Raw genomic sequence first — 22,763 nt, forward strand, 5'->3', positions numbered from 1 at the left:
CATATGTTTAAGAAAGATAGGGATCTTGTGTATCAATACACTATATAGCTCTGGAAAAAATTAAGAGACCACAGCAAAATTTCACTAATTTCTTAGTTTATGTGTATTGCGCCAGTGTAAAACACATTTTTTTTGCAAACTCCAGTCTGGCTCTTCCCTGTTTCTCACTGATGAAGGGCTTCTTCTTTGCTTTATGGGACTTTAGTCCTGCTTCTAGGAGCCTGATACAAACTGTCCTAGTGCACGTCACACCACTTAATGTTTCCCATTCTTCTTGAAGATCACTTGGTGTCATCCTCCGATTCATGAGGCACTGCCAGATAAGTTGATTGTCATCTCTGCCATTAGAAAGTTGCTTCTGCCCTCTACCTGGCAGGTTTTTGATCATTGCCAGTGTCTCCTGCTTTACTTTATTCTTGTATACTGCTGTCTTAGAAATTTTGAACCTGGAAGCAACCTGCTGCTCAGTGTAGTCTTCTGCAGGCGGAACCAGGATTAAATCCATCCATCCATTTTCTGAAACCACTTAATCCCAACTGGGGTCGCTGGGAGGAGCGGAGACTATCCCAGGAACAATGGGCACAGGCGGGAACCACCCCTGGTCAGTCGCCAACACACTGCAAGGTGCACAGGGCCAATTTTGACTTACCAATCAACTGATGCTGCACGTTTTTGGACCGTGGGAGGAGACCGGAACCCCTGACGAGAACCCACGCGAACACGGGCCTCTTAATTTTTCCAGAGGTGTACGTAATCATATGTACATCACCACAGGCAGTTTTGTGCCTTTTTATCTTGTTTATCTTGTCTGAGAGATCTCCGAAGACAACTTGGGAATCATCAGTGATGTTTGAGCTTCTGGTTGATGCTAAACAGCACCATTAAATCTCTCCAATGGCAACATCTACACTGGCTGTGCTACAAGACCCGGAGCCACTCAAAAGCACATTATGACTGATGGAGTTACATGTTCTAAGGAACCATTAGTTTTGGTGCTTGAAATTTTCACTTTGTATTTCTTGCCCATAAACTATTTCCTTTTTTTTTTTTTAACTTTCTTGAGAATCATAAAATTTTAGGATTTGCACTAAACGTCATATAAAATGACACGTAATAGCCCAAAAGCATTCCGACTCAGCTGAAAGGCTGATAGTTCATGAACCAATGTAAGAAATATAGTACATGTGTAAGCCCCAGAGCACTATAAAGTACACTTATTTGCTTTAAGCCAGTGATGGTAATTGCAATATACAATAACCTTCTAAAAGGCAGGGGGGGGGGGGGCAATCTCATCCGCAAAGGGCCGGTGTGTATGCAGGTTTTTGTGATAACCTTTAGGTCAGCTGTTCAAAGCCAGGTGTGAGGACTCTTCAGCCAATCAGTCCCCTAATTAGTAATCTAATTATGGAGTTGCAGCGAAGACCTGCCTACCGGCCCTTTGCGGTTAAGGTTGCCCACCCCTGTACTATAGTCATGATGGAAATAGTACACTGCCTACCGGCCCTTTGCAGTTAAGATTGCCCACCCCTGTACTATAGTCATGATGGAAATAGCACACTGCCTACCGGCCCTTTGCAGTTAAGATTGCCCACCCCTCTACTATAGTCATGATGGAAATAGCACACTGCCTACCGGCCCTTTGCAGTTAAGATTGCCCACCCCTGTACTATAGTCATGATGGAAATAGCACACTGCCTACCGGCCCTTTGCGGTTAAGGTTGCCCACCCCTGTACTATAGTCATGATGGAAATAGCACACTGCCTACCGGCCCTTTGCAGTTAAGGTTGCCCACCCCTGTACTATAGTCATGATGGAAATAGCACACTGCCTACCGGCCCTTTGCGGTTAAGGTTGCCCACCCCTGTACTATAGTCATGATGGAAATAGCACACTGCCTACCGGCCCTTTGCGGTTAAGGTTGCCCACCCCTGTACTATAGTCATGATGGAAATAGCACACTGCCTACCGGCCCTTTGCAGTTAAGATTGCCCACCCCTGTACTATAGTCATGATGGAAATAGCACACTGCCTACCGGCCCTTTGCAGTTAAGATTGCCCACCCCTGTACTATAGTCATGATGGAAATAGCACACTGACCAGGTTTACATGTACTTACTTAGCAGATGCTTTGTCCATAGCGACATACAAGTGAGGATCACAGGGTCAGACGGTCCCTGGAGCAATTGGGGTTAAGGGCCTCGCTCAAGGGCCCAACAGTGGCATCAATCTGCCAGCCATTAGATGTGAACCGGCGACCTTTTGATCACAGACTTGGAGTCATGTCCCGCAGAGTTGCATAGAGCTTCAGCCTATTTATAAACTAGAAATTATTTGAGCAAAAGGAACACAGAAAAACCTTTGCGAACATCACAGATGACATGCAGTTGATTTAAATCGATGCCCATATATGGTAGAAGTGCATTAAAATCGATGAGATCTGAGGTGATCGCTCAGATAACGCGCCAAGATCCCGTTAGTGGGAGGTTCAACCCTTGTCCTTGAGGGCTATACCCGTACATGAATGATCTGCAAAAAAATAAAAAGACCTTCACACTGGTCACATGTGTAGGAGGACAGGGTGATCCTTGCTATGCTGTGGGTCCCAGTTTTGCAGTTTTGATAACCATTAAATTACTCATAAGGGCTCTTCGGTCACCAAGAGCAGAAAGAAACAACCACGTTGATGAGAGAATTGTTGAAAAACATCTTATCTCAATGTCTCTTGCCACTTTCCTGCCCTTAAAACCTACAATTATATTCAGTCAGCACTTATTTCTGAAGACACTTGCAACTTTATTCATACATTTGCTCTGACATACTCTTCCAGAAGTTTCTTAAATTAAGTACCACAATCAAACATACTACTGCTTTAGTAACTCGACCCAGCAGTCCCAAGGTTTTGAGGCTGCGTCCTTCAGTATTTTTCCAAAAGCCCCATGCAAATGTAGCTCACTCAAGATCACTTTAATGCTGAAGCTAATTACCGATTAGATTTTGAAATCTGGATGCAGTTAGCTATTAGCATGCATTATTCACGTGAACTGTGCTGCCGATTAACGGACATTATTATTCAAATCGCAACCCTCGGTCCTGAATAGAACAAACCTTCTTGCGAATCCAGTTTGCTGACCAGTTGGCCTAAAAAAACAGAGCAACATGCTCCCTTTATAAAGAGTATGAGCTTAATAGGGAGATAACTGTCTAAATAATAATGTTCGCAATTCTTTGTTGTACTCCAGAGTATTTCCCAAAGCTTATGTCTGCTGAGGACTGTATTATCTGACTTTTCAGCTGTTCTATCCTATCTGATTGTGACGGGAAAATGGAAAAAATGTTAATTTCAACAGACAGATTAAGATGCATCAATCAAGCCATTCTTTGGCAAAAAGAGGATAAATCATAGAGCACATGCAATCCCTATGCATCCATTACAACTGCGATTATATGAATAATACACTATTATTATAAAAACTCCTGTGAAATGCCAGAAAAATAAATCATCAGCTAATGATGGAGTTCATGAAGTGAAACAATTTTGTCATTTAGCTTTTTAAAAAATATATATACATATATTCTTTTTCTTTATTTTATTTTTATAAAAAAAATTGTTAGCAAACATAAACATGGCAGGATCAAACGTCATCGAAGGGCAGGTTTTTACTTTTTTCTTTATTAAATTCCTGAACCCGAGATCACAATACATGGCCTAGTATCTGGTCCCAGCTAACAGAATATTGTGAGTTTTATTTTTTAAGTTACAAAAATATTTTTTGTTCCTGTCAGGAATTTTTGAGATATGGGGTCCCTGAGAGGAAACAAAAACACATATTCTGCAAGAACAAGATGATATGCTGGCCAGCGTCCCCTGATAGAGGCATAGTGAATTTAAATTGCATTATGCAAATTACTTGACCAAAGTGATGCTTTCCAGAAATCCCATATTGCTGTGGTCAGATTACGGCCCGGTCGTACAGTGAGGATTGTCTCTGATGCCTGTCAGTCTATGCTGATCACTGACTTCATGTCCGACAGCCAGAAGATGCAGGGAAGTGTGACAGCTTAAAGTGGGTGTAACTGAGTGTGGAAATTAAATCGCAAGCTTTGAGACGCAAAACTATTAACTGTTAGAGGCCTTGCTGACAGCAAGTCCTATATCGTCTCTGTCTCAGCCCTTCTTGTTTACGTGACAAATCATCAGGGATTTGGTGGTTATTGAAATCAGCCCAAGGAAGTTGGGTGAATTATAAACAAAATATAGTGGTAAAATAAAATGTGGTGAAATAAAAAGCATCAACTGAAACAATATGTGGAAAGTAAATCCTTTCACTTCATTAAAACCACCTAAGTGAAATATCATTAAACAAAAATGGTTATAAAAGCAGTAGCTTTTCTTAAGCGGGTCGGGGTGCTTCTTAAGTAAAGGCTTCAAGGTTTTGGTGGAAAGTTGTAGCCATTGGTGTCACAGAGATGAAGAAGCACTTGGCTCCCTGTCCCGAATACACTGACCATCGTACATTTTCTCTTCTTCTCTGGAGAGTTTTGCCGGTCGAGTACAAGACAGAGATGATTAAACTGTCCCTGTTGAATTGCTTGGGGCTTCTGACAAAACTAGCCAGGTCAAACCATGGCAAGGCACAGTGACACCCTTAAAACTGGATTTCAGCCTCGCGTCAGCTTTTCACTGCATCCTACCCCCACTGCATCTCCTCGCCTGGTTGCCAGATGTCTATTTCCTAACGCCTTAATGGGAAATCAACAGCTTTGGCCGAAAGGGGAGATGTGACGTCTCTCAGCAGATGCGCTACTACAAGCCCCATAACCGTAAAAGAGAAACACTATGCCTCCCCTACTCAGACAATTGATGCCATTGGTTCAAAAACAATGCAATGCAATCAGAATAATGATCGGGTCCGAACTCTGATGGCTGGCATTGTGTTTGTTAGAGCTCTGTTAAATACATAACCCTAGCCATATAGAGAAGCATCAGTGAAACAGAATTTATAGTCTTTTGTATTTTGTCTGACTTTTGAAGTATAAAAAGGCTGGGGATGAATGTTGGGTATGCAGACACTGGAAAGACCCCCTGGGAGTTCAGGGGAGGGGCTGCATCACATCTTCTAACAGAGACATTTCATGCAGGTTTTCTGTGAGAAAGAAAAGGGATAAGGGCTCCATCTGAGCAGCGAGCGACAGCGGTATCCCGCCAAGACGCGGCGGGTTCCAGCCGAGGCAGAGTGATGTCACAATGTCTTAAAATCAGGGCAAACCTTTCTCTCCTTCTTACCGCATAGCTGGGATTATAAATCCGCTAACCTCGGGCGATTTTCTGTGAGGTCTAGCCTGGTAGTTAAGTCGAGACACAAGGGGAGGAAGATTTGTGTGTGTGTGTGTGTGTGAGAGAGAGAGAGAGAGAGAGAAAACGAGAATGAGAGAATGAACAGTCATCAGGGAAACATTACATTTTTAAATATGGTAAAAGAAAAAAAACACACACACACACAGCATAAACATTTTACTACAAAAATTACATAACCTTTTGACCCCTCCCCTTAAGAACCTTTGAATTTGAATGCTCTGTGTTTTTTTTGTAAAGCCCTCTGCAGTTCCAACCCTCTGAGGACTTGACTCCGTCGTAAAACAGTCGCACTTCTTTGAACGCTTCCTGCCTGTTTGTCATTCCTTTACGGGCTGCAGATTTGATGCGCTGTGTCGTCGAGATGAAGCACGTAACAGAAATAGATGGTAAACACTGGAGGCGCCGTGTCACGGGGGTAAACTCAAGCGGAGTGGCTTGTGTCCCATGGCAGCGTCGTCTCCCGTCCCCTCCAAGGCTACATGAAGGGCCGTGGTTCCGGACGGATGTCAGCAGAGTTATGAGCTGTCTCCCGCTTAATAAAATTATGTGAGGAGTACGAAATGTTTAGACAGATGGTTAGGGGATCAAGGGAAGGCTCTGCCCGAAATTTCATGCTCAGGGACGCATGCATGTTTGCAAGGTCGAATTATTTCTCACTTCACCCCAAAAACGGAACACCAGGCCGTTTGAGGCCGTGAGACCCCTCTGCTTCATCACGCTCCTAAACAAAAAGACTGTAATCTTCACATCTGACTATGCCCTCCAAGACTGCTCATCTGTCCACTTTTTAAATAAATTGCTAATTACAAACATGCTTCTCTCAAGAATAATGAAATGACCTGTAGTGGCCCGGGCTTAAAAATGGCCCCTAATGTCATATGGACATTTTACGTGACGGACAGGCCCCATAGCATTTAATGGACCTCATAGGTCGACTGTACAGTGTAAAGATATTAAAAATGTCATAAAAAATCCTGATAATAATAGATAATCAATTATAATAATAATAATAATAATCAATTAATGATTTTTTATAATCATTTAAAATTAAACTATAAGTCAAAACTGTTATTTTTGTGTAATGCAATAATTACACATTAAAGTGGGAAATCAGATGTGTGTGAGGACTGTATTATCTGACATTTCCACTGTTTTATACTGACATTTATTAATCGACAGGCTGAAATGCTAACGGTTAGCAGTAACTGTAAAATGCTACATAAAATAGCGTTTCAGGAAGTGATAAGCAGTAAGCAGTTACCTGTACGTCTATTTTTACCCAAAACATTGAATCAATGATGAATATGAAATGAAAAAGATATTCTTCCTGCACCCTTGTTTTTTTGGTAGTGTTCCTATGAAGCAGCCCTTTTGGGAGAAACCAAATGAAGCTGAATATGGGGAGGCAGAGACGTGTACGTGTGGCCTTTGTCATTCGACACTAATGATGAGCCTTTCTGACTGGAGATTCCAAGGCTGAAAACATCAAAGCCAGGGGCACTACGACAACCTGAATATACCATATGCTGCGTGAGGCATAACCGGAGAATAAGTCTCCTACATGCCCACCCCAGGAAACCAAAGAGTGCACCAGCCTTAGCAGATGCAAAAGGCCATTGCAGATCAACCACAAGGACAGCAATGCCGCTTGGGGGAGGGAGTAGTGTTTTATTAGTGGTGTCGTAGCTTGGAGGATCCAGCCAGGCGTCGTTTCCACATCAGGTCATGACTCTGCTCTTGGAAGCGACGTGTTCATGTGGTGTCCACACCGTGCCCTGGCTGCAGCATGTGGACCACCAGCCAGTACCAGTGATCAGCCTGGTAACATGGGCAGAGGAACCTATAAATCCTACAGGAGCTAGAATATTTTGCACACTGTTGTTGATCCGTTTATTGATTATTTATTTATTTGTATGTTGTTAGCTGGTCCTGGTACTGGTTGTGGCTGAACGAATAAACAAGCCAATGTCGTCTTATATTGTCCAAAACTAGTGGGTACAATGAACCGGCCAGCGACGTGCATTTTAAGCCAGGTGATTTGTGATGGAAGACAGAATCAGCCAGTCCTGGTTTCGAGGCTTTGTCCACGCCATTTCCGTCTCAGCCCTGTGCCGTTGTGGTTGCGTGAAAGTCAACAACGTCATCGAAATGCACATTGGTGGGGGCGTGGCTAAGGATGTAACTTAAAGGTGAACTACTGCCCTTTAAATTCATTGCTATGGCAACTGCATTCCGTGTATAATGCAGGAGGGACGTGAGGGTACTATATGTAACCCAGGAGTTTGTATGTGAGGAGCATAGAAAGATCTCTTTCATACACTACCCGGCTAACAGGGAACGCTCCCAAACTTTACCCGGCGATATGCAAAGGTCTTCTCAAAGCTGGCAGAAAACACTCTTAATGTAACAGTAATGGAACATTATTTCCACGCTTTACCAAATTTCAATGTCAGCCCAATAATATTACCTGCATATCCTTTTAATATGAAAATAAAATATTACTTTATAAAAATGCTATATGTGTATCCTGCAGATACACCTTGGATCTTTGAGGTGTAAAGCACCACCTGTTGCCCTACCATGCTCTTCATTGATATTTATATTATAATAATAATAATCGATACTTTATTGATCCCCGTGGGGAAATTGTCTTTACGCCTCCCTCAACTTGATCTTTTTCGTAGAGTAAGTTGCCCGCGAAGGGCAGCCACCCGTAGCGGCACCCAGGGAGCTGGGGGTTAAGGGTCTTACTCAAGGAACCACAGACGTGCTGAGGCTGGCTTTGAACCGGCGACCTTTTGATTACAGGCACACAGGCTTAGCCCATTCCTATTAGCTGCAGTATAGTGAGATGGTGTTCTGGGAACATCAGGTTCCAAGAGCAAAAAATTGTAAGTAGGGAAGCCAGTGTCATTAACCACACCCGCCTTCTTACCCCAAAGGCTGTCTTGGGCTTCTCTGTCCCCTCCACGGCTGTGTCCAGGGCTACGATTTGTCCAGCCTTTCCTCTGCTTTGTTTTCCCAAAGAGCTCGTCAGCAGCTTGCTGCTGCTTTATTACACTGAAAGCAGTGATAACCCATTATTTCTGGATGAAAAATGTCACGTCTTATCAGCAAAATCGCACATGTTCCACGTGTCATTAGCAATACGCGGAACTGAAAAGTGTGCGTACGGTAAAAGAACATTTTGCTTAGATTAAAACAGTCAGGCAACAAAAAAGAAGCAGGATAAAGAAACTAGTTTTCCTTGCCAGAATTATTGGTATATTTGTCTTATAAACATCAGCTGGCTCAAAGATCCTGTACGGTCCTCCTGACTCCTCTAAGGATAAATGGATCCACGGGGCAGAAACGCCTCCATCCCGCCTCTGAGCATCTTGTTTCACCTCCCCGCCATTCACCGGATCAGCGATCAGGAGGGCAAGGCCTCCGGGGGAAGTACGGCTGCGGTGGAGATGGAGACACCCCTGCTGAGATCTCCCCGCAGTGACGGGCTCCTCTCGGCTGGATGTGATCGGCCTTCAGATGGCTGGATGCCACTTCCTCTATTGGACTTGTATTACCAGCAGACCTGACTCATTATGCAGGTATCCCCAGGTTAAGAGCGTCCAACTTACAGACAACTCATCCTTACAAAAGGACAGCCATAAAGCCCATTATATTAAAAATTCAGGTCAAATACCAATGGTTCATAATAACGAACGCACACACTGCTTTGGGACGCTCGTGAAAACATTGCGAGGCTTCGGCAGTTCGTCGGCCCAGGATAGAATGCAGTACCATATGTAGAATACAGTGTGTAGATCCATTTATTATTACTGTATAATTGTAATTATTGTGTACTGTATTATTTTTTTTTCCAACTTACCTACAAATTCGACATAAAGACAGACTTAGGGTACGGATGTAATTCGTAGCCTGGGGATTCACACGTGTGTGATATTACAGCTAGACAGACTGGTCAGTTAGCTAAGGTTAGCTGACACCTACCTGAAGTGGTTTGTGATTTCTATCATTTATACAGGTGGACACTTGACTTGACTGAAGGTAAATGTCTTGCTCAATACAACATCATAAAGGATCTCCAAGGACAGGAAGCAGTGGCATTCTGTTTAGTCACTAGACTAGTATCCTTTATGAACCAGGATACAGCCTCAAAATGGGAGTCCATGTCTACAGTTGCTATACTTGTACTAATAAACACTGAAGTAGTCCAGATTGAGTAGATCATTCAAAGGTACAACCGCAGAGCCCCTCTCAGAGATCCAAACTAGCAAATTCTTGCTAGTGTGTCATCCATCCATCCATCCATCCAACCATCTTCCACACCGCTTACCCTATACAGGGATCTAGGGAGGACAGCATTTACTAACCTAAATATACAGAACAAAGGTTCTATAGATTATATATGCACCACTGCTTTCAGTTCCATTAAGCCACCATTTCTTGGCACTGGGCAGTTTGCATTAAGAATGGTCATGAACAAAATAGAGAATGTTCTCAAATTTAGACAACAAGTGCATTTTGAAAGGCTTAGGGTCAGTCAGGCAAATGAAACTAAGACCCAGACAAGGCACACTGATGCTCTCTCATTTACAGTCTTGGGAACCATTGTCAGCTTGCATGCAGGAGTTAAACCCAAATACTTTGTTGTATCGTTCACTGCAGCAGACCTCCACATAAATGCTGCCCAGCTGTGTGACAAATGGAGTGGCTGACAGAGATAAAACAGGGCCGAGACTTCAGAACACGGAAACGACAGAAGGTCAGCGAGGAACATAGCCTATGCAGGCACCAACACTCGACGCGGCAGCGTTTGTCCAGCTTCTGCGTACTCAATAATTAATTTGCATATTTCTACTTGTGTTATTGTTAAGCGATGCTGGGAAATGATGCTTTGAAATCTGCTCTGGGTGGGATTTCAATATGCTGCCAAATCACTGACCACAAAATGTCTGCAACAGGATGTCATACTGTGTCCCAATCACTGACAAGGCCAAGAACAATGAAATAACTAAAGACAGTTTTTTTCATACACTGAAGACCTGGCATTAGCTGTTATCACTCAAGGAAATATCTAGTCTCTACAGAAGAAGAGCAAAGACAAGGAAGGTTAAGTCCTTGGTTGATTCTACTGGATTCTACATTGTTCTTTAATCTAAACCATTCAACTGTGTAGGAGCAAAAATTTGTATAAATGGTGCATTGTCTTGAGTAAATGTGTGAGGATAGTGACTGAATGTCATTAAGGTACATGCACACATAGACAAGGCAGTTTTGTGGTAGCTTTAATGACTCCGTTGGCTTTCAAACTCGTCCTATCACTCCCTGAACTAGGTCACCTCCACAGATGAGCAACAGACTCCCTCCTATGAACTTTCTAGCAAAGAACATTCTGGGCTCCCCAAACACAGATTATAACGAGACTAAAATTAAAAAAAGAAGGCATTCTTAATTTTTTTTTTAAATCGGAATATGGGATTAGACTGCAATGCTGAAAGATACGGACCCGCAGAATCCCAAATGAAGCTGGCAAAAAAAAAAAAGCCGTTTTCGGTGTTCAGTACTTCAATGCAGCACCTATGCATAAATTCAAAAGCAGCATATTTAACGGCATGTTTGTCTACTGATACTGGATTGTGTGCTGGATTATTTTTGGGAACAATTCATGGCACTAGAAAAACATCCAACAACATGTAAACATTTCAATGGTTGCAGTACTTTACTCTGGGTGCTCCAGTGTCTCCACACAGCCTTAAAGCATGTAGCTGCATGCATTCGTGAGTCCTGTGATGGACTGATATCCTGTCCAGGTTGTCCTCCTTCCTTGTGCCCTAAATGTCCTGGTACAGACTTCAGGCTCCCTTCATCTGTACCCCGGATAATGATGAATGAATGGATGGTGCCCCCTTCCAGTTTTAGCTGTCAGGGATCTGTTTTATGCTGTGTGCATTCAGTATCTGTTCTAACCCATTCCTTCCTTTATAATCATTGCATTCCAATTATTGGTCACCACATCAATCCCCCCCCCCAGTGGGATGATCTGCAGTCGGAGGCTTGCTGAACCAAACCTTGCACCGTCCTACCACGCTATCTGGCAGGCCTTATGCTCTTCTGACTTTGTGCCATGCAGATGCTGAGCCCAGGAACTGATGTGACACATGGAAGTAACATTACAACTGAAAGGCAGCCTGGTCTCTGGAACAACACCTGTTACCTGGGCCCCGTTCTTTTCAGTGTCTGCTTCATTGTATCTCGAAATAAGACATAGTAAAAAGGCGTGCATAAGCATCTGTGCCATTTTATAAGAATTTGCATGTGTTTGTGTTCTGCTTGTCTGTGTCAAAGAATTTACAAAGAAGTATCGATAATGCTTTGCATTAACTGCACCTTCATAATGCATTCATAGAACATTCAGTGCACTTTCATAATGCCTTACAAGCCTCATTAAGCATGTAAGTATACCTTAACATGTCCTAAAGCATTGCAGTCATAATTATTATTATACATTAATAATAGACATTATAATCTAATAATGTTATTAATGCATATTAAAGTTGTTAAGGTAAGTTAGTATTTTAAGCTATGCTTACATGATGCTCTATGAATGCTTTATAAAGGCATTATGAAGGTGCAGTTAATGTAAACCCTTGCTGAAGTATTTAATATTCTAGGATAGTATCTTGAAAGAATCAAAAGATAAACCATCAGTTTAAAATACAAAAAAGGGACATTGGGAGATCTAATCCTCCCCCCCCCCCGAACCAAAGACATTGACATATATTGTACTGTGACCAAACATGGAAGGGTTACACACACATGCACACATGGTCTCGAGCTGTCCTTCTGCTCCCGGACCTGCATATATGACATGGATGTTTGCAGATGCAAGCGACCTTGTTAAATGGTACAAAGAGGTTTCTCAGATCTCACCCTCAGACTCCCCACAGTCTAAATCTCAGCCAGACATCAAGGTTGAAGAGCCATAAACTAGGATAAGGAGCAAAATGGAGCAGAAGAAAAGGTTGCAGTGACCCTCAGCACAAACATCTCACACATCTCAGTCGTCTGGTCGCAAGCAGCACTTCCCAACCTGCACCCTCATTCAAAGAGAATGATCTAGGGTCTACTTACAACGTTATACTTATGATGAATATAATGAATAATGGTTTCACAGAGTGCCGTCAGATCATTATGAGCAGTACTTAATCACAACCAATCACAAAGTAAGGTTAACCAGTAATAAAACACAAATAATAATAAGACCACTGATATAAAATTTAAGATTGCACGGATGTGGAGGGGAGACATTTTTAACAATATTGTTCCTGTCTCTTGCTGAATTTGAAAACCCATCAGCTGACATTATAGAACTTACGCTACAGGAGGAATTTTCGTGTTCTGTCCAGACTGCTGATGTACGTGTCTCCTGTAAACTGGTAAGTTCTGATCCCTTTTCTGTAAATACATATAGAGGCTAGTGGAAATGTTTAAAAGGCTCACTTAACCTTCTGATATTGCGCTCTGTGTACTTTGCACGAAACATTTTTCTCCGTGTACTTTTGGCTGCCTGGTATATGAAATGCTTCACGCTTCATTCATTCTTCGGTGCTTTTCAGCTGGCAGTATCTTATCTGCGATTTCCTGATGGTCCAAAACACACTTTTCAACTGCAGCCATCCTCATCATCAATGATAAAAAATGTCTAATTGTTTAGTTGGTACCCATAACACTGTAAAGACCTACAGTCAACCAAATGAATCAGTGCACCACCACATCCGTTTCATGTGTTTACTAAACCGTTCCACCAGTTATCTCCACGGATGTGGCAAAAATCACTGTCAAACAAAATATTAAATACCGGGGCTTGTGAGTGAAGAGTGCGTTACAGGAACAAGGGCTCGGACAGTGGGAAATAATTGTAATTCAGGGCTGCTCAGTTCCGTCAGACTGTGGAGAATTCTTTCAATTATCCACTGCAGCTTCAGACATGTGGCTTGATATTCAAATAATGACTTCCATTACATGGTAAAGAGCTGAGGTAGGACGTGATCCAGTGGGCCTGCAGCCGCAGGGGAAGCACAAGCCTAGTGTGGGGTATCGCTCACAGTATGGAGGGGAAATGTGATATATGATGCGGGGAGGAGGGTTCGAAGGACTGGGGAATTCTTCCCAACATGCATGTGGGTGGTGTTGGGGGGAATTCCCAAGAGAGCTGTCCAGCTTACAACATTACCACAGATGATGGTGGTCAGCCAGAAAAACCAATTTGCAGCCCATGCCTCCTTCCTTACACATCTCATTTCACCATCTCACGTCTCAAAAACATAAACAGTCCAATGGGTTGAACTGACACCTCACCGTCCAGGTTTAACCTTCAAGTTAATGTACCTGCATGTAAACCGCCTTTTTGTTTGGCTGTTTGCCAGTATTACAACAAGTTCAGCTTTACCATCAGTTTAATTTATGACTGTCACCCGCTGAAAAATTACGTCTGGATTTCACCCTAAACGTCTGCAGGCTTTTGACGGTGACCTTATATCAACCCAAGGGGCGTCCATTTATAAAGCGGCCCTCTGCGATGTACGGACAAAGGGCAAGACAGTACTTGTAAAATACTTGGTTTCCTGCATTTGCCAAATGATTAGTTTTGTTCAATGGGATATTTTTGGGGGTGCAGAAGAGGCACACAAGGCAGGATCACTAAATGTAGTTAGTAAATATTCATGTAAGAATCAAGGTTCTGTGATACTGAAGACACATTTTTGCTTAAAAAAGCGAGCACCTACTTAACATTTAGGTACTCTTTTGATCAAAGACTAATTTTATTCAAATGTGGCACTAGATGGGAAAAGATTTAACATTTTTACCTGAAGAGACTGAAAATCCAGTTTAAAGTGGTTATATGCATTGTAATGATATAAATATGATATCTATCATATCAAATTGAAAAAATGAGATCGCGGCACAGAATTCTAAGTCTAACATACTTTCCTTATACAATCAACTGAAACGTAGCTCGAGAAGTATTTCTTAGCAGAGGCAACAAAAAAGTTAAATGACATTTTTGTAATTGAGTCATTCTTGGCTCACGTTTTGGAACTTGCTATATGTCCTCTTACTGAAACATCAAATGAATGGTTTTATGCACTATTTATGCCATGGGTGCTCCTTTTTTTGATGGAGGATGGGGTAATCATGGCATTTTTGCTTATTCATTGAGGAGGAGGCATCCAGGATAGGAATCACAAAATGTAGATTAGATAGACAGAGACAGACAGACAGACAGACAGACAGACAGACAGATCGATAGCAGCATGACCAAAGAGAAGCATGTAAAATGGACATAAGGGGAGTCTTGGGGTGACTGGCTCAGATTTCAGACACTCATCAAAGAACATCAGCATTCTTCCCCTTGTTATAATAGCAATTAAACGCCTCTTAGTTTCTCCAGAGACAGTGGGTAATGGCAGTGTGTCGATGTGGCAACAGTCAGACAGGAAATGGTGAATTCTGGGGGGCCGGAGGTGGGGGGCTGGGAGCGGGGGGGGGCATCCAGCCCGGCCAGGCTGCAGACACGGCCGGCAGCCTCAGATGGCCGCGGCAGATGTCTGCTTGGCTCAGGCGGCCAGCAGGCAGGCGATGGTCACCCCCTCCCCTCCCAACACCCCCTACCCTGCCCCCAAAGCACGTGGGCCACAACATGACCATTCCGCGCTCTGCTCTGGACAGATCGCTCCCGCCCTACTTCTGGGGTTCGCTGATCGCGGAGAAGCGAGCTGACCCCCCAGGGAGGGCTGAAGGAGGAGTTCTAGTGACACGCGATGAGAGATCTCATGAGCAGAGGTCCACCTGAGGTGTATGTCTCGGCTCAGAATGCCTCCTGCCTAGTTATGGAGAAATTGGCCTTCAACACCCATGGAGATACAACCATGCTGGGAACAGGGGTGCATGGCAGGCTAGGGAGGGACAATCTTATGGGTATGATTTGTTCCTCCTTCTCTTCGGTCTCTTCTGTTTTGTAGCCCCCTTGTAACCCAGATAAATCCTGTCCTTCACAACCATAGAATTTGCACATCCCTGCCGTAATCCCCCATCTTCCCGGGTTACTCTACAGCCTCCGGTTTGGGCCGGTTACAGGCTGCTCTTCCTTGGTGACTCTGCCGCTTCACGTCGGGAGAGAGTGACAGCACTCAGCCTTGCAAGCCTCATTAAGGTCATCACTAGGAAATTAGTCCGGAATTGGATCGTTCTGTTGTTCTTCATGCTCGCTATATTCTGAACCCTCGCCGATTAGTGCTAATTTCCATTTCATAATGAGGAGTATCCGGATTTGTGTTTTTTGGTTTCCTGGTGCATCCATGGGATGGATCCCACAAAGCATGCATATTTCCGAGGGCAGGCAGAGAGATGGATTACATTTCAGGAATGACATCCCCCTGCCCCGACACCTACACAGTTCACCAAGTCCCAGTCACCCCTTAGGACACCTGCACTAGATGTCGCCACGGTAACTCTAAAAGGACAACTCCCATAGTTACATCAAAACTATGGTATTACCCTGATTAACTCACCATGGCAACAAGTGAATAAGCAGAGCACCTTGGAAGGGAGAGAGATTTTAGGCAGAGGTTTGCTCTCATCTTGATGGACAGGAAACCTGTTTCAGTGTCCAAGACTCCTTGCTTGGGCTGTGCCCAGAGCAGACAGAAACGCTTAGGGCTCTAAGTGCAGCTCTGAGTGATCCACCATGCTAAATACTTTGCAGGAAGCCATGGCAGACAACATTGCTTACACACAGAAATCCATGGTTATGTTACATAAAAAATATTATTCCTATTAAATGCTAAATATGACAGCCATTACCTGTATAATGTCAAGTGATCTTATGTTTGTCTACTTGTATACTACTATGCTGTAACGGCAACAGTTATTTGACTTGAAGTCGACATTAGCATTATATCGATTTGTGTTTAACATCTCTTATACTGAATGTCTTTACAATACAGTTGTATCTGTATGAAATGTTATTATAGAGTAATAATAGAAGATGGCAAAAGTGCATGCTGGCTGTTAACCACTTTCTTCATAAGAGTGTGTAATTATTCCCTGGCGTATGCACGGTTGACCATGCTCACTTATAACGACTGAGAGCTTGGCTTTCAGAATAGCCCATTGTGATATAGCAATACCACTGACATATGTGATTCCTTCAAACGGCAATTAGATTGTTCGATTTATAGCGTCTACGCATGCAACAGAGAAGCTGCATTTGTTAACGCATCCCTACTGCGGTGATGTCTTGTTTGTGTCATGTGATGTTTTGTATGACAAAGGGGCACCCAGCTGTATTTCAAATGTTGGAGATGTGCTAGTTGAAAGTGTAGCAGGCTTGTTCTACAGTGGTGATGAACACAGTCCCAGTTAACACGGCGCTACACCTGGCATCCATGCACAATATATAGTTCATTTCCCTTGTAGATGTCATGCAAAAACACTTCAAATACAAATGCCAATTGATGCCAATTGTCCAGAAAGTACAAATCCAGACCAAGGTTTTGTCTCAACCAACCAGTTGAGGACTCTGTGACTGTGACTCTATATACTCAACTGGTTGGTTGAAACAAAAACCTTGGTCTGGATTTGTACTTTCTCAACCTGAACTTTCCACCTCTGTAATGGATCTAGTTTCTTCTACACACATCCCCAAAACACAAGGCATTTGTCTCTTGCATCATCAGTATTTTTCCCTGCTTTATGATGCTCTGCGCTCCAAAATTGGGGTTGTGCTGCAAGACCTCAGCGGTGAAACTCAAACGAATAATCTGGTATAATCAGACAGGAAACCATATGGGACAATTTGTGCTATGAAAAAAATTCTGGTTTGGCGTGACTGCAAACAGTCCCACGGGACATGGATGGAATGGGCCGACTTTGACAACCATGGGATGAAATGGGAAGGCGAGTCAAGCAACATATAAAGCTGCGAGAACTGGGCCATTGCTTCCAAACACCCTCTTTTGCTCCAACACACTGCAGATTTACACTGCAATCAGAGGCGAGCTAAGGGGCTAGCTGTCGAGCTAATTTCATTTAATTCAATATGCACTTAGATAACTATCTACCTCAGACAATATAACAAGCTACAAACAGGCCTGTAGCTACAGTATGATAAGTAATGGAAGTTCTGTTGGACTCCAGGCCTGTAAGGAACAGTTGTTTTGAATTTGTTAACAAGCATATTTGTCACTCATTGTGTAAATATTCATTCAAGAATAGAGATCCTGTTATGCCGAAAATATAACATTTTTGTAGCACCAGATGGGAAAAGATTTTTTTTTTTTTTTAAAGACAGAAAGTTTAAGGTGTATCGTAATAATTTAGAATATCATGCTTATCATATCATACTGAAAACATGGGATTGTGGTACAGAACTTACATAAAATACGTTCCTTATACAATCAAACTGAAATGTAATTGGAGAACTACCTTCTATAAGCACAAGTTTTAGGAGAGGTTTTAAAAAGTTGAAGTTTTTTTTGTTGTTTTATTTCAGTCCATCTTGGCTCAGTTTTTGGAACTTGCTGAATGTCCTCTTATTGAAACTCCATATGGACTATTTATGTTGCACACCCTGCTTTTCTGGATGGAGGACCTGGGTAATCGTGGCATTTTTGCTTATTCATTGCAGCACTCTGCTGTAAACAGAAAACCCTTCCAGTGATGCTCCTTCTGAGGCAAATGATTTAAAAGCACTTGCATCTTCTGGATAACAAAGCTCTGACAGTTATTTTTAGTGCTTTTATTTCCTGTCTTTTACAGAGTTGAAAGCCACAAGGTACTTAAATTAATGGCACGATACAAAATATGTCTATGAGATCTCACAAACGTTACTTTACTTACAAAGAACTGACTTACACTGTGTGTGAACGGTTTGTGCAGTTTTCCATTGTATTAATCCAATCCAGCTACTAAACGTTCCTCAAACAGCTTTGCTCCAGGAGATAAACACCTGATGGCTTTGTCTGACTGTATCGCCATAAATCTTTCCCTTTAGCCACTAAACCATCTGCTGGCTCAGAATTCATTGGACATTTGCAATAAATCTGCAAACGTTTATACTTTCCCATTAAAATTATTGGAAGACAAAACAGGACAATACTAAGACTAGTTCTAAAACCATAGCCACCAGGCCTATATTAATATTACATCATTTTATTTTCTGTAATAGAAAGGAACCTTAGAGGATCTACTGTTTTCCTTATCTGCTTTCTAGTTTGATGTATTTGCAGTTTCTATGTTTTTTAATTAATACTTTTTTGCATATGTATCCAGTGTTATAGGCATTGATTAATTTCTGCACATATTAATGACTGGCATGCATTTTTCTCTATAGAAAAAACTTTTATTTTCTTAGAATGACGTATAATATACCACGAATTATCATATTTTTTTTCAAAACAAACCTGTAGGTGATTTCCCAGTCATAATCCTGTATGTAAACACATTTGTGTCAATAAGAATTCCAGAACATGAGTACAAGTGTGATGTTCACTTCCACCACAATAAATGTTAAACCAACAGCACTATTTCTGGATGGCGGACAGTGCTTTTTTTAATTGCACTTTTGGATCAGAGCACAAAGCTGACCAGCTTTCTGGAGAGAGACAGAGAGAGAGAGAGAGAGAGAGAGAGAGAGAGAGTATTTGCGGAATCAGTCCGCTTCGGACAGAGGGGGCAGCAAGAAACGCCCGCAGGTGTGGACAGGTGCCACCCCCACGGATGGGCTGGCATGACGAGGTGAAACAATGCCATCGCGATGATCTCACCGCTCAGATATACAGCTCCAAAACTGTAGATATTTAATACAATGTGTGGCATACATATTGCATAACATATGCCCTCTGCATCTTCAGCTTTCTGCCCATGCCACAAACAACAAGAAGATCAAGGAACCTACTTTGGGACCTTTTGGGTGGAATAATACAAGCAGACATGGGGATAGTAACAGGTAAAAGATGCAATTGCCAGGCAGTAATGCAGAAGCCTAATCACAAATGCAGCCGTTATGTGCCACTGCCTCCTGAAGAAAATGCGATGTCATTTCAGAACAGACTCACATTCATTCTGCGGGCTATTGCGCATTTGCACTTTATTCAATCTGCAGAGACTTCTTGCTGGAGGGGAACATCAGGGCCACTGCAACATTTAGGCAATATTGTATTGAGGTCATTTTAAAAAGCTGCGTGTCTACAGGGAGACACTGAAACCACTGCTAATTTGACGTCATGCAGACTTGGGGGGCTGGGACATAGTGTGACCTAGTACTTTTAGGCGCAATCATAGTGGGGGGAGCATGGAAAAAGGATGATCTTAAGCCTTTGAAAAGCACAAATGTAACAGGATAGCCGATAACTGAGTTTAATTAGTATAAACATTCCTGTAAAAGACTATTGATTTCCTACTGATTAGTAGTCTCTATTTAGCACTGACAGTAGGACTTTCTCTCCCTCTCTCTCACACACTTTCTCTCTCTCTCCTTCTCTACTTGCTTGTCAGGAAGTTCCAAAGTGTCACAACACTCATCAGTTTTGTGATCCCAAAATCTGTTTCAGACTGAGAATGAATCATCAGACCTCCCAGGGCTGAAAGAGGATTTTAATTGCTGAAGCTCTCTCTGATGGCAGATTTAAGGGCGGTAGCTTGAACTCAAAATCCTAGCCAGCACGCAAACTTTCTGGGACAGGGGCTGCAAGCCCTTCAGCGGACCAGGGAAAATGAGTTCTGTGGTCTATTTTAAATGATCACCAGAACACAGTGTCTTGGTCCCCAGTGCACACTGCTCCCATTTCTATCGGTGACCCACAAGCTTTTATCTGCTAAAAATATAATAATAATAATAATAATAATCATCATCATAATAATCATAATAATAATAATAATAAACACTTTTTAGGGAAAACCACACACGCGGTCTAAATCATTTTATCGATTATTTGCACGAAACATGCTGTCCTACACAACAAACCGGTCAAAAAACAGTGGTTTACCAAAGCTATTTGGACTTTGATATTTTCAGTGTAGGAAACCTCCAAACGGGATTAATTCATTATAAATGTGTCTCCTTAAGCCTAAGGGATAGCGAGCTTGAAACGTGTAAACGATGTTTCACCGGCAAATCATCAAAAGCTGTTTACTCCAGTTTAGGATACGTCTAGTTCAGGCAGGAGACTGGATTTCCCCAAATAATACCTAAAAAAATGGACCTAAAACTAGGCAAAAGTTAACGGGCTGAGCTGAAAGCTTGGGCTCACTCTCTGCCCGTGCGTTAAATAACTTTCCTCTCTGCCGAGTCCTGAATTTTTCTGTTATAAATGGACTATGATCTGAGAGTCTAACTGGCTCGCCTTTACTCTTCAGTATTAGCTTGGGTGATGTTAGTGAAGCACGGGAACGGACCTTAAGGCTAATCCGGGCGTAATAACTCGTAAATGAGGCTCCAATACACGCATATATATACTTCTTGTTTTCTGCGCTCTTGTCCCAAAGAAAACAGAAATTTGACATGGTCTTCGCTGGATGGCACAAGGACCGTCTCTTCATACACAGATACAGAAGAGATATAGTAGACGGGGTGTTTTTCCTTGTATGTGAATGCAATGAGTAAATATTTAAATACCACCGTGTTCAGCGTAAACATCTCACTTGCCCCAGTTTCGAATGCTTAACGGACGCATCCTGAAACACAAAAAGGCTTGTTCGACAGTGCGCTTTGTGAAAGCTAACCACACACAGAAACTAACAGGCACAGAAGGAGACGTTGACGCGGAAAAGAGCAAAGCACCTCCTTAATTGTACTTGGTCACGCTGAGTCTCGTCATGCCAGCGATGCTCCAGCGCTCCCAGGTCTATCACACTCACGGCTGCTGCAGACAGAAAAGCCCCGGCGGAGTCGCACCAAACGCGGATACGCTTGCAGCTCATTCGCCCAGAAATTCAAGCAGAATATCCCAGTCTCATTAAAACAAGCTGTTCTGCACAGAAAAGCGCGCAAATATGAAATCTCAAGCAACAGGAAACACATAGCCTACCTTTTGTTCCTTAGGTATTTTGATGGCTGCTTGGGATCACAACTGCTCTTCCTACTATCCTGCCCTCATTGGCGATGTTGTCCCGGCAATATAAATATATATTTTTTCAGATGTCGGCAATAAGTGTCAAAAGCCCATCGTTTCGGATGAAACTAACAGTGACTCGATGTTGCTCTTTTCTTTCTTTTTTTTCTGTCAGAGACAGAAATAGGAAATACGAGCACCCCTTCCCGTGCTGAGCCCCATCGCCGAGCGGCTCCTTCACGTTTGCGGTCAGGACACCGAAGTCTGCGAGGCGCCCAGTGATGCGGCAGCGCTCAGCGGCCGCTCGATAGGGGGGAGAGAGTGACTGGGGGAGAGAGGGAGAGAGAAAGCGAGAAGGAGAACGGGAGGGAGAGCGAAAGAGACACGGCATTCCTTATATTAATGACACACTGGTAATTGCGAGATACTCAAAACCTCTTAGGAGGTACTTAATTATTAATTTTAAGCGTATTGCGTTTGTCATTAAAGTGTAGAAATGTAATTAAAATAGTTAAATACTTGTTAAAATGTTTCAGCCATTATATGCTATATAAATTGGTGCATTAAATAAGATTATCTAAGTACTTACGGCAGTTTTAATATTAATACATGGGCAGGGGTTCAGCTGCGTCAAACCATTTCTGCCTCGGTTTATTATCCGAAAATGTTTGTTTGAATCAGCGACTGCAAATGAGAAAATTACCAGCAGCCTGAATTCCTTGAAGGCCTTCCACTTTATGTCTTGTTTGTGAAATTTAAATCCTCTTTTTCATTCAGAACAGTGTAATGATTGTTCAAAACTTTGCTTAAAATGTAGTGGCATATAGATTACAGTCAACAACTGAAGCAACATTGCACAAGTTAAATGAATTTAAATGAGTTAACTATACAGTACACATTTAAGAACCCATTATCCAGCTGGCATGATTTGTTCCTACTCTAATTTCCAGAAAACTGATATGCGTATTTTGTTTTATTTTGGTGCAAACTGTTATCGGACATGCTTTATTATGTTAAGTTTCTTCCTCCCAACGATTCAAATCTTTGATGCTCTCATGCATAAATTACATTAAGTCACTAGAGACTCTGGCAACTATTGCCCCTATTTGAGGATTATCCAAAGTATTCTATACGATACATTCTTTGACATTCAGACATTGTGTACTTTTTCTGTGTGTGTACACGTCATTTTCATGATCCAGTGACTCTCCGTCTTGAAGGTCACAGATTGCTTCTTTGATTTTTCAGTTCCTCGAAGGACACACGTGTGGAAAGGACACGATCTCACAAT

General features: G+C 42.4%; 1 protein-coding gene across 3 annotated transcripts in view; it reads right to left on the reverse strand.

The window, feature by feature from the left end:
* The window catches only part of dlgap4b (discs, large (Drosophila) homolog-associated protein 4b), a 124,257-nt gene extending 102,429 nt beyond the window's left edge, over positions 1-21,828 (reverse strand). The window contains exon 1 of one of the 3 annotated variants that reach the window (XM_023836375.2): positions 21,449-21,828. The gene's annotated coding sequence lies outside the window, so the exon portion shown is untranslated. The remainder of the gene's footprint in view (positions 1-21,448) is intronic. The other 2 variants (XM_023836374.2, XM_023836376.2) reach the window with 2 other exon arrangements.
* Between the last annotated feature and the right edge of the window lie 935 nt (positions 21,829-22,763).

This window comes from Paramormyrops kingsleyae, chromosome 8, assembly GCF_048594095.1.
Source record: "Paramormyrops kingsleyae isolate MSU_618 chromosome 8, PKINGS_0.4, whole genome shotgun sequence".
Lineage (NCBI taxonomy): Eukaryota > Metazoa > Chordata > Actinopteri > Osteoglossiformes > Mormyridae > Paramormyrops > Paramormyrops kingsleyae.